This window comes from Bos taurus, chromosome 2, assembly GCF_002263795.3.
Source record: "Bos taurus isolate L1 Dominette 01449 registration number 42190680 breed Hereford chromosome 2, ARS-UCD2.0, whole genome shotgun sequence".
NCBI classification, from domain to species: Eukaryota; Metazoa; Chordata; class Mammalia; order Artiodactyla; family Bovidae; genus Bos; species Bos taurus.
Window position 1 is genome coordinate 101,239,362 of NC_037329.1, and position 13,290 is coordinate 101,252,651.

The following is a 13,290-nucleotide window of genomic DNA, read 5'->3' on the forward strand; positions in this document are numbered from 1 at the left end:
TATTTAGACTATTTTGCTGCTATATTTCTGTAGCAGAAAGACTTAAGAAGTGTATTTCTTATACTAGTTTCTGAAACACTAATGGAGTGTATATATGTATATATGTGTGTGTATATATATATATATATATATATATACACATATACACACACACATTTTCCCTACTTTTATTAATATAACCACAGGAATATGTTTTTGTGGCAGATGATTCCACATGGAGTATGAACATTTTTCAGCTAGTAGATTATAGCTTTAAAAGAAGACATTGTTATACTATTCTGTTTACCTGTTTCAATAAAATGTAAGATTCATTGAGGGTTCTCTTAGTTAATTTTTAAATTATTTTTGTCCTATTCCAGAATAGCTTTTGGAATTAAACTTTCTGCAGTGCTTATTGGTCTACATATTAATTATAAACTGTTTGACCTTAATCAATTTCTCTTCTGTTAGTCCAAATTTGTACTTAATGTTTAATAACTTAAGGTATATGACCTAATTCATGCAAACTTCCATTGACTTTTACTGGAGTCAGTGAAGTTTTCTCAGACATCCAGAATCTAATTTGTTGCTCCATCCCAGAATACAAACTATAAATGAGAAACTGGTGAACTTTGTGCTGTCCAGCAGGTTAATGTTCCTTTAATGTTTTTCCTGGTCTCAATGGAATTTTTTGATAAATCCATAGCATTTATCATGACATTTAGATTCCTGGTAGATAAGTATTAATTTATAATAAATACAAATACTTAGTGAGTTTATTATATAAATATTAACATTGCCATCTGTTGTCATCATTATTGTTTTTCTTTAATGTTTGTTTCTAGGTACCTTAGTTAAATGAAGTCTGTGTACAGAAACAATTCATTCTTGTTGATTGTTCATTCCTGAAATATTTAGGCATAGTTTGGTGATATTGGGTAGCTGCAAAACGTTCCTCATGTAGATGGAAATGAATTAAAAATTATCTAAAGTAGGATAAATCACAAGGAAGCTAACAAATCCAGAAGTCTAGTGGCATAAAGGCACATACTCTACTGCCAATCAAAAAAAAAAGGACCTCTTTGATCAAAGTAAAGAAACCACAGGGGTAAGGTAAAGTGAGATGGGGGATAGGATGATTATTTTGGAAATGGCACCAAATAGAGACCACAGACATCCCAAGTTGTCTCCCAAATATTGAGTTGAGAAGTGAATTAAAGGAAGATGCCATATTTTGGAGAGTGTAACAATCTTACAGGAAATAAAGGAAATTCTGGCAGGAATCAGAGGGACAAAGATTGGAGCTGCAAGCTGACTCAGAAAGGATGGGGCCTTGGAGCCTCTTTCCCATCGTGGTTCGACAACATTCCAGGGCCCTGCTGGCATCCCAGGAATGTAAAGTGAGCACCCAGCCCCTCCTCACTTTGTTCCCCTGATCTGGCTTTTTGACAGTAGCCTGAGTTCCTTCAGTTGAAGAAGGGAATCTCCATCCTGTGAAGGAGTAGGTCTGAAGTGGAGAGGGACAGGAGTAAGGAAACCCAAAGAGGTGAAGAAGGAAATAGCAACCATAAGGCAACAAATTAAAAATAGAGGAGTCAGCATAAAGCCTGGAAAACCACTAAGATGACAGAAATAAGCTTGCTGTACAATCAGTCACCCAGAGGTCCCCATTCTGGAACGCTGATTCTTATTAAGTGTGTGCACATCTCTTAATCTGTTCATGCCTCAGTTTTCTCATCTACCACATGAGGGTAATAAACACCTTATGTGTGAGGATTAAATGGTAATATGTCACTTATATAAAAAAAGGATTGTGACAGCACCTAGCACATACTATGTTCCATAAAGGGTGATTGCCTTAATTACATTAAATAATTTAATATATTTAGTTTAAATTATTAAATTTAAATTCTATTATTAAATCTAAATGAAAGTGGTTTTCCACAATTCATTTCTTTCTCACTTATTTAAAAGATGTACCCTCAAATTAAGGTGAAAACCGTGTCTAGGGTGTATAAAAGGAAGACAGCTGAAACAAAACAACTCAAAAATTAAAAGAAAATTAAGAGTATGGTAGAAAAGCTGATTGATACTACCCAGACATTTAGTCCATGTAATATTATCCTAACCAGAGGATAAAGGTCATGGTCTTCATCCCTTAACCTTGGCCTGTCCGTGGCTCCGGCCAAAGGAATCAGAGATGGAACCAAGGACAATCAAGCCATGGTCTGACTAGTGTCCTGTGCTCTGTGTCTCAAGCTGAAAAAGGCTTTGGAAAAAAAAGAGATTCATCTCTTAAATTTGGGGAATTCGATGAACTGAGTAGAAGAGTGTTGGAGTGAATTGGTAACTCCTTGTAGCCTTAATTGAAGTGCAGCAGTAGAAGAGATATATTTAAGGAAGCTTGTCCTGGGCTTCCTGGTGGAGAACAGACAGCGAAATGCATAGATAGTTTGTCGTTGTAGCAGGAAGTGTTTTCTGCCCTTGCTTCCTGCTCAGAGACCACTGAGTGATAGCAGCAGAGTCCTCTATTGAACCCTATTTCTTTGGTTAAGATTGAGACCCTGACAGGGAATAATGTTACACTAGGGAATAATGTTGTACTGGAAAATGGAGGAACTGGACATTCTTGGAACCCTGGCCTCTCTGAGGTGCTTTCCTGTACAGGTTCATTCCCTTATGTGATGAGACTTCCCTTTATAAATTCATCCTGTGACCAAAGCTTGGAATGCAGAATGGGCTTTTAGAAGTAAGCAAAAGCAGATTAAGGAAGAAAGGCCCTTTACTGGGAGTTCTAACTGATGTTTCCCTTCAGGGCCCTGAGGCTTAAGCCTTTATTTCTAGAAGAATGGGGAGAGGAGGAGTTAGTCCCATTTGTTGCTAAGCAACCAAAGCTTTGCAGGCCTGTTCTCAGGTCACGTTTACAGCTATTGAGAATCAGTGACAAGGTGGATGTAGCGATGCACGGAGAAGCTTCCTCTTTCAAAATTTCTGGTGCTGTGTTTTAAATGATGGGGTTTTCAAGAACAAGATTGATTGGAAGCCTATCACCGTTCTTAAAAAATGATGTTTTTAGAAATAAGGCCTGAGAAGCAGGGGTAAGTTTCACACTTAAACCAATAACAGGGCATCTTATCTCCCATACAAAGTCCAAGACCAATACAAAGGATGTCAAGAATAAACTTAATGAAAAATATAGCGAATCTGTGTGAAGACATAGCAGAAACCAACCAGCTAAATGGAGATGAAAGGATATCAGGATAGAGGGAGAGACAGTACATGTCCTTGATGGGAGAATAAACACTATAAAGGTGTGAATTTTATGTAAATTTATTTATAAAGAAGTATACCACATAGACCCCTTCTGTTTGTTTTTTATTTCTTTTGTTTTTTTTTACATGACAACACAATCTTCATTTAATTGGAAAACTAAATATGTGAGATTATTTGGAAACATTCTGAGAAAGCAGAGTAATGAGTAGGACTTTATCAAAGACAAAGTAAACCGTATTGTTAAGGTGTGACAGTTGAAGCAGTGTAATGTTGTGTAAAAACAGCATAGGAATAAAGAGGTAGAACAATGGAGGAGATTAAACAGCCCAGAATCAGACACAAATGGAAATTGAGCAAGCACTATAGGTGACAATTTGATTCAATGTACTGAATGGATTTTTAAAAAATATTTTGGGAAAGTATATTTAAAGTGTACAGAAAGTCAACCTATGACCCAGGAATACCATTTTGATATATTTACCCTAACTGATGAAAACATATGTCCTCAAAAAGACATATAAAAGTCTTCACAGTAATTTTATTTATAATAGCCAAACATTGGAATCAGCTCAAATGTCTACCTTCAGGATGACCAAACTATATTTATGAAATGGAAAACGATTGAGTGGTGAAAAAGGAGCAAACTATGGATATATATAGCACAATCTATAAAAACGTTATGCTGAACAAGAGGACACCCATAGAAGAACAAACACTCTGTGAGTCCATGTTAATGGCCTTCTAGAACAGGCAAAAGTAATCTAAGTAATCACAACAGGGCTGGTTTCTGGTGGGAGTTGTTGACTGGAAAGGGGCAGGAGGGAACTATCTGAGCTGATGGAAATGTTCTATATCTTGATTTTGGTGGTGCTTACATGGTTATACTCCACTGCCAGACTCCTTAAACTATACCCCAGAAGTTCATATATTTTATATACTGGAAATTAAATATCAATAACAACAGCATATCGTTAAGAATTGCCACATATAAAATAAATAAATAAATAAAATACAGAAAGCATACTTTTAAAATGACAGAAAATGAAGGTAGATTAAAAAATCTTACATGAGGAGCCTCAGAAAATAAGAGCAAAAAGGCCTTATAAGGTCTAAGGGTTTAAACATTTGGGGAACATGAACTTAGAACATAAGGTGTATTATAGATGGAAGGTTGTAACTAAGAAGGGTTCCTTGACATTGATGAAAAAGAGCTTGAGAAATACAACTGGATGATGGAGGAGATGTATCCTGCCACCAACCACGAGTTTGTCTGTCTAAGTGTATTTCTCCAAGTGGAGGTTTATTCCTAATGTGGAGACGCATACATCAGGTTTTCAAAATTTATAATACCATTTAAAAAAATTCTCTATTTACTTTTGGGTCTTCACTGCTGCTAGGGCTGTTCTCTGCTTTTCACAGAGCTGGGGCTACTCTCCAGATGCGGTGCACTTGCTTTCCTTTGCGGTGCCTTCTCTTGTTGTGGAGCACAGGGTCTGGGGGCATGGGCTTCAGTAGCTGTGGCTCCAGGCTCTAGCAGGCTCAATAGTCACGGTGCACAAACATAGTTGCTCTGTTCATGTGGATCTTCCTGGTTGAGGGATCAAATTCAAGTCTCCTGCATTGGCAGGTGGATTCTTTACCACTGAGCCACCAGGCAAGTCCAATACCACTTATTGTGGGTAAAAATAATGTTTTAAGTCACTTCCTTCTTTCTTACTACATGAAGCATTGTTTGGTTGCTTGCTCCCTGAAGTAGTGCACACTAAAGTTTCTAGATTCAGTTTTTTTTTTTTTTTTAAAGAAGCATATTTGTTTCTTAAAAAGTTCAAACAAGTCTGTATATTGTTGTTCAGCTGCTAAGTTGTGTCCAACTATTTGCAACCCTATGGACCATAGAATGCCAGGCTCCTCTGTCTTCCACTATCTCCCAGAGTTTGCTCAAATTCATAGCTATTGAGTTGGTGATAGTATCCAACCATCTCATCCTTTGCCACCCTCTTCTCCTTTTTGCCTTCAACATTTCACAGCATCAGGATCTTTCCCAGTAAGTTGGCTCTTTTCATCAGGTGGCCAAAGTATTGGAGCTTCAGTTTCATGTCTTTTCAATTAATACTGTATAGGAACTTATTTGTTGGAAATCTGTATTACCCTTAATATTATGTGACTTTTGTCAATTTTATTTTTTAATCTTTTTTTTTTGCTTCCTAAGAAGTAAAAAGTATATTTAAAAATATGCAAAATTCACTTTTTATGAACTTAATAATCAGTCTGTTGTGTCGATCCCACAACATATCCAAGATGCTAAAAATTCCATGCTGGCATTTCAAATGGAAGTGAAATAACATGCTAAACTGTTTTCAGTAACCCTGGTGCCAAATGATAAAAAATTAATTTTTAAAAAATTTATCATGAGTCCATTGAAGTACCAACATTTAGTATTAAGGGGGAAAATACTTTTGCCTTTAGTATTGAAGAGGAAGTCAACAAGAAAGGAATGATCTCCCTGGGGGCTCAGATGGTAAAGAATCTGCCTGTAATTCAGGAGACCTAGGTTCGATCGTTGGGTCGGGAAGATCCCCTGGAGAAGGGAATGGCAACCCACTCCAGTAGTCTTGCCTGGAGAATCCCATGGACAGAGGACACAAAGAGTCGGACATGACTGAGTGACTAACACACTGTATACATCAGACTCTCCACCACCATATCATTTTTGCCGTCCTTTGGAAAAAGGAAGATGTGCAGCCATGTCTTCAAATCTGCATCCATATGTGTTTGATGAAGTGTTTTGGTGGTGAGGATACAGCAAGAAGGGGCTGGGAACTTTGTTAAGAGAGGGAATTAATCAGAGGAAATGAAGTGTTTAAGGGGTTATATATCCTGTGGAAAGTCAGTTCCAAAGCGTGCAAGCCAGAAAGAGCAATGAAAACAAACACAAGACTGAAGGATGAGAATTGTTACGTGTAAAGGAAGTTTAGTATTTGGAAGCTTCATTACAACCACTGCTTATTCTACCCCACCCCACCACATCCAGCAGAAGTGCTTTTATTTATTTTTTTTTCTTTTCTGAAGAATACATTGTTTTATTTTTATATATAATTAAAAAAAATTTGACCACACATTGCAGCATGCAGGATCTTAATTGCCTGACCAGGGATCGACTCTGTGCCCCTATGCAGTGGAAGGATGGGGTCTTAACCACTGCAAAGAGAAGTCTCTCTCTTTCTCTTCTTATTTATTTATTTTTTGTATTATTTTAATTCATGACATTTTAAGGTTAGCACTATACACAAAAGTTATATCATATATGCATTATTTTTTGAAGGATAAAAACTGTTCCTTCAAATATATTATTCAGTTCAGTTCAGTCACTCAGTTGTGTCCAACTCTTTGCGACCCCATGGACTGCAGCACGCCAGGCCTCCCTGTCCATCACCAAGTCCTGGAGCTTGCTCAAGCTCATGTCCATCGAGTCAGTGATGGATGTCATCCAACCATCTCATCTTCTGTCGTGACCTTCTCCTATAGATTTAATATTAGCCAAGAACTTCAAAAGAGAGATCAAAGCAATGCTGGTTGTTTAAGACATTAAGACATTTACAAAGAAGCAAAAATCTAAGAGTAATTTAAGCAATTCAAAAGTAAAATTTAATATAAGTATACATTTTTAGATCATAATCAATTGAAATTAGAAGTGAACTTATGAAATTTTTCTGAACGTTTTAGATAAATGTTTAGTCAATATTATGTATAAAATGGGCACAGGATTTAGATTACTCCTCCTGTTTCTTAAGTTACATATTTGTGTTTAAAAAAACATTGACCTTAATAAATATATCATAATCATGTTGCATTAAAATAACTTCTAAAGAATTACAAAATAAATTTATATTAAGACAAGCATATGTACATATATATTACTAATGACAAATATTTTAAGTTTTCAGCAAAACTGAATAGCCTCTATAAATCAGTTTGATACATTTATTAATATAAAAGCTTATCTTTAATTTTTTAATGTTTTAGGAGATCACAGTTTTTCAATCCATTTATAAACTGCTTTTTAACAGGCAGCTGAAAAAACTTTCCACTGCATAGTCTTTTTTTATGTGATAAGATTATCAGCAACTTTAGAGATTTAAGGTCAGCCTTTCTGATTATTACTATACTCATTTAATACATGTAACTTGTTATTTAGAATGCAGACTTGCCCTTTAAAAGCATTCCCAAATGAATATATCCAGTTTTCAGATGGTTAAAAAAAATATGATTTCTTATTTTGAGGTAACTGAAAAACTTCTTTGTAAAAAAGTTTGGTAGAATATAACCTTTTAACAAAGGAAAGTTTCCAAACTTGAGAATGTCACAAAATATAAAGGTTAGGTGGAAATAACTATGACTGTATGTCCTAAGCACCTGTTTACCCATTAATGAAAAAGTTCTAAATATAGTGTTTATATACTCAAAATTATCCTTGAGAATCAATGGGTTTTAAACAAAGTCAATGATTAAGTTTATTTTAATCATTTAATTAAATGTATTTTCTGATTTTATCTAGGAAATAACAACTCTCTCTAATCATTTGGGAATATAACTTTGTTTATTTGATTATCACCTTGTATTTGTCTACTAATTAATAGTGTTCAAAGCCCTCTCATTTATGTAATTTTACCATTATGTAAAATTGTTTTAGAAAAGGCAGAGGAACCATCAAATTGCCAACATCCGCTGGATCGTTGAAAAAGCAAGAGAATTCCAGAAAAACAACTATTTCTGCTTTATTGATTTTGCCAAAACCTTTGACTGTGTGGATCACAATAAACTGTGGAAAATTCTGAAAGAGATGGGAATACCAGAAAAATTGCCTATTGAGAAATCTATATGCAAGTCAGTTAGCAACAGTTAGAACTGGACATGGAACAACAGACTGGTTCCAAATAGGAAAAGAAGTACGTCAAGGCTGTATATTGTCACCCTGCTTATTTAACTTATATGCAGAGTATATCATGAGAAACGCTGGGCTGGAAGAAGCACAAGCTGGAAACAAGATTGCTGGAAGAAATATCAATAACCTCAGATACGCAGATGACACCACCCTTATGGCAGAAAGTGAAGAACTAAAGAGCCTCTTGATGAAAGTGAAAAAGGAGAGTGAAAAAGTTAGCTTAAAACTCAACTTTCAGAAAACTAAGATCATGGCATCTGGTCCCATCACTTCATGGCAAATAGATGGGAAAACAGTGGAAACAGTGGCTGACTTTATTTTGGGGGGCTCCAAAATCATTGCAGATGGTGACTGCAGCCATGAAATTAAAAGACACTTACTCCTTGGAAGGAAAGTTGTGACCAACCTAGACAGCATATTAAAAAGCAGAGACATTACTTTGCCAACAAAGGCCTGTCTCGTCAAGGGTATGGTTTTTCCAGTAGCCATGTATGGATATGAGAGTTGGACTATAAAGAAAGCTGAGTGCCAAAGAATTGATGCTTTTGAACTGTGGTGTTGGAGAATACTCTTGAGAGACCCTTGGACTGCAAGGAGATCCAACCAGTCCATCCTAAAGAGATCAGTCCTGAGTGTTCACTGGAAGGACTGATGTTCAAGCTGAAACTCCAACACTTTGGCCACCTGATGCGAAGAGCTAACTCATTTGAAAAGACCTCAACACTGGGAAAGATTGAGGGCAGGTGGAGAAGGGGATGACAGAGGATGAGACGGTTGGATGGCATCACCGACTCAGTGGAGATGAGTTTGAGTAAACTCCAAGAGTTGGTGATGGACAGGGAGGCCTGGTGTGCTGTGGTCCATGGGGTCGAGAAGAGTCTGACACAACTGAGCAACTGAACTGAACATTGTTCAGTGGAAATACCATCCTCCTCTTTTAAACGTGGAAACTGAGAGATATTTATTCTATCAATCATTATATATTAACTTTTATATGCCTGGAGAAAGCAATGGCACCCCACTCCAGTACTCTTGCCTGGAAAATCCCATGGACGGAGGAGCCTGGTGGGCTACAGTACATGGGGTCGCGAAGAGTCGGACACGACTGAGCGACTTCACTTTCACTTTTCACTTTCATGTATTGGAGAAGGAAATGGCAACCCACTCCGATGTTCTTGCCTGGAGAATCCCAGGGATGGCGGAGCCTGGTGGGCTGCCGTCTATGGGGTCGCACAGAGTCGGACACGACTGACGTGACTTGGCAGCAGCAGCAGCAGCAGCAGCAACTTTTATGTGCCAGACACTGTGCTAGACTCTGGAGATACAAAAGTAACAAAAGCTATCATTTTTGGCTTGAAAGACTCGGCAACAATAACAGTGCAGTTTGAGCATTGTAAAGATAGCAGCATGGATGAGATGTGCTGAGACTATATAGGAAAGAGAATAAATTCAAAATTGGATAAAGAAAGGCATCTTAAAGATGAGGCTGAGCCAAGTTTCATGAATTGATATTAGACAGGCCAAGAGGATCATGGCCTTGAAAGGATGAGATTGTTTTTATAGAAGCTGCAGACTGGGCAGAGGCACCAATGACAGAGTATATTGCTTATTCTGGGAACAGCAAACAGGTTCATTTTAGGTTGGGATGGAAGAGGGGAGAATAAATGGTGAGGGATGGGGAAGGGAGGATATTCAAAGACTAGATTATAAAAGGACCTTGTACACTGTGCTAAATGGACTTCATCCTGAAGGGTGTGGAAACCTTTTCCGAACCAGGAAAACTCATCAGACTTGATTCTTTGAAGAAAACACTATGGTTTGGAGAATGGGCTAGATTGTATGGTAGTGAGTCTTTTTTGGGTGACTCATAATAAACCGGATACAAAACCAGTAAGGATCCAAAGTAAGGGAGGAGTAGAGGAAAGAGAAAGAAAAAGATTATTTGAGTTTATTTAAGACATTACACTGTTTAACTTGAGAATAAATGGCTATGATTTATAGTGTCAATAAGTTGAAATACAAAAGACATATGAACACCTTTTTCAGATGTGCAATCGTTTGTTAAATTCAACATGACTGTGGGATTTTAGAAAGAATGACTGTATAAGAATAGTCCAAAAAGTTTTTTAAATTAAATAAAATAGGAGGCTTGTATCATAAAATATTAAAATACTCTAAAACTGTCACAATAAAATATTGTGACTTTGACACAGAAAGACTCAAATCAATGGGACAGACCTTCAAAACAACAATAAACGTGGGTATGTCGAAAAGCATCATGAGCAAAATTAAAAAGCAAACCACACACTGGAAAAACACATTCAACAGACAAGAAAGTGTGGGCTCCCCAGGTGGCTCAGTGGTAAAGAATCGGCCTGCCACTGCAGGAGATGCAGGAGACGTGGGTTTGATCCCTGGCTTAGGCAGATCCCCTGGAGTAGGAAATGGCAACCCACTCCAATATTCTTGCCTGAAAAATTCCTTGGACAGAGTAGCCTAGGGTCTACAGTCCATAGGGTCCCAAAGAGTCAGACATGGCTGAGTGACATAGCGCATGAACAGAGATACGAGAAAGATAAGGAACTTATTCATAACTTTAGTGAATAAGGATCTCTTGGAATTATGCAAAAAATGGATAGTACACTGACAAAGGATATACACTTCTCCAAATATAAGTGAGTGGGCAATAAGCATATGCTCATTGGATAAAGTCCAAATTTGTTCTTATATAGAAAAATAACAAATTAAGACAATAACATGTCATTTCTACACATTGAGTCACAGAGTAGTAAAAAAGTAACTTGAATCAGTATGTGTGGAAGCGGCCACTTTTATATATTCCTCATGAAAGTGAACACAGGACCGTGAACTCCAACGTGTTTCTGGAGCGCAATTGGACAATATGCATTTGAACCTTAAGACTGTGTTTTGAGGGACTTCCATGGCGGTCCAGTGGTTAAGAATCTGCCTTCCAATGCAGGGGATGAGGGTTTGATCCCTGGCCAGGGAACTAAGATGCCACATGCAGCAGGGCAACTAGGCCAGTGCACTAAACCAGAGAAAAGCCCGTGTGCCGCAACGAAGAAAGAGCCCACAGACTCCGATGTAAAGATCCCACAGGCAGCAACTAAGACCTGATGCTGCAAAATAAATAAATAAAAGAATGTACTTTGACAAACACAACATTGTAAATCAACTAAATTCCAATAAAAAAATATCAAAATGTGCTTTGACTCAGCAATTCCAGATATAGGCATTTACCCTCAAGAAACATGAATACGTGAAGAAATTTAGTGTTCTAAATTTCTTTGCTTGTGTTCTCTGCCCTCCCCACATGCGGACCCTGAAATGAAGATTTGTGGGTATGTCCTTTATTAGAGCAGGACCCCAGGGAGCAGAAGTGAGGCTAGGGGAAGAGGGGAGGGGAGCAGGGCCAACACAAGGCTGCATTATTGACTTGGTCACAATTATGGACAAGAGGTTGCCCAATATCACGAGACATCTGGGAGGCTTCAGGTTTTGTGAGAATAAGTTGCCCTCACTTCTTCTCTGAAAGAGGAGCTATCCAAGTCCAATTTTCCAGATCCCCTTCAAAGTGAAAGACACCCTTGTCTTTACAAAAATCTTAATATAAGAAGATGAGTGGAAAAGAAGCAAATGAAACCAAAACAAAGTAAAACACCTTACAATCTCCACTGATGCTGCTGGTCCTGAGATTGTGAGTGCTGTTTATCATTTCCCTTCTTCACCCCCAACTCAAAATTTCCCTCACTCATTGCCAGCACTTGGCTCTGAGAGTGGAAAGAGATCTGATTTAATCAACCTGCTCAAAATTAGTTGCTCAAGGAATGATACTATATCACCTGTTGATCTCTGCTGCTGGCAGGTTGGTCATTCAACAGTGGTCAGTACTGGTGCTGAGAAGGCAATGGCACCCCACTCCAGTACTCTTGCCTGGAAAATCCCATGGATGGAGGAGCCTGGTAGGCTGCAGTCCATGGGGTGGCTAAGAGTTGGACACGACTGAGAGACTTCACTTTCACTTTTCACTTTCATTCGCTGGAGAAGGAAATGGCAACCCACTCCAGTGTTCTTGCCTGGAGAATCCCAGGGACGGGGGAGCCTGGTGGGCTGCCGTCTCTGGGGTCGCACAGAGTCGGACACGACTGAAGCGACTTAGCAGCAGCAGTACTGCTGCAACAGCAGCAGTCACCTAGAGAAGCAACACCTAACTGAATACCAGCAGTACTGACCACTGCTGAATGACCAACCTGTGGTAAAGACATGACATGATGTGAAAGTCACTCAGTCATGTCCTACTCTATGTGACCTTATGGACTGTAGCCTGCCAGGCTCCTCTGTCCATAGAATTCTCCAGGTAAGAACACTAGAGTGGGTAGCCTTTCCTTTCTCTAGAGGGTCTTGTCAACCCAGGGACTGAACCTCGAACCCAGGTCTCCCTCATTGCAGGCAGATTCTTTACCATCTGAGCCACCAGGCAAAGAAGGGGACAAGACACACAGATTCGATCCCTAATTTCAGAAGATGGCCTGGAGTAGGAAATAGCAACCTACTCCAATATTCTTATCTAGACAATCCCATGGACATAGGAGCCTGGTGGGCTATAATCCATAGGGTCCCAGAGTCAGACATGACTGAAGAAATTAGCACACAGCACAGCACATTCAGTTAGGTCAATACTGATGAAAGGAAGCCCATATAGTTGAGTCTACATGCAGCTTCAGACTCTGCGCCTATAGCCACTGTATTTCTAGTACAGCTAGTACAGCTAAGGAGAGAGTCAAGTTGATATCTAAAGGGTCAGTTCAGTTCAGTTCAGTTCAGTCACTCAGTCGTGTCCGACTCTTTGCGACCCCATGAACCGCAGCATGCCAGGCCTCCATGTCCATCACCAACTCCCGGAGTTTACTCAAACTCTTCTCCACTGAGTCAGTGATGCCATCCAATCATCTCATCCTCTGTCATCCCCTTCTCCTCCTGCCCTCCATCTTTCCCAGCATCAGGGTCTTTTCAAATGAGTTAGCTCTTCGCATCAGGTGACCAAAATATTGGAATTTAAGCTTAAACACCAGTCT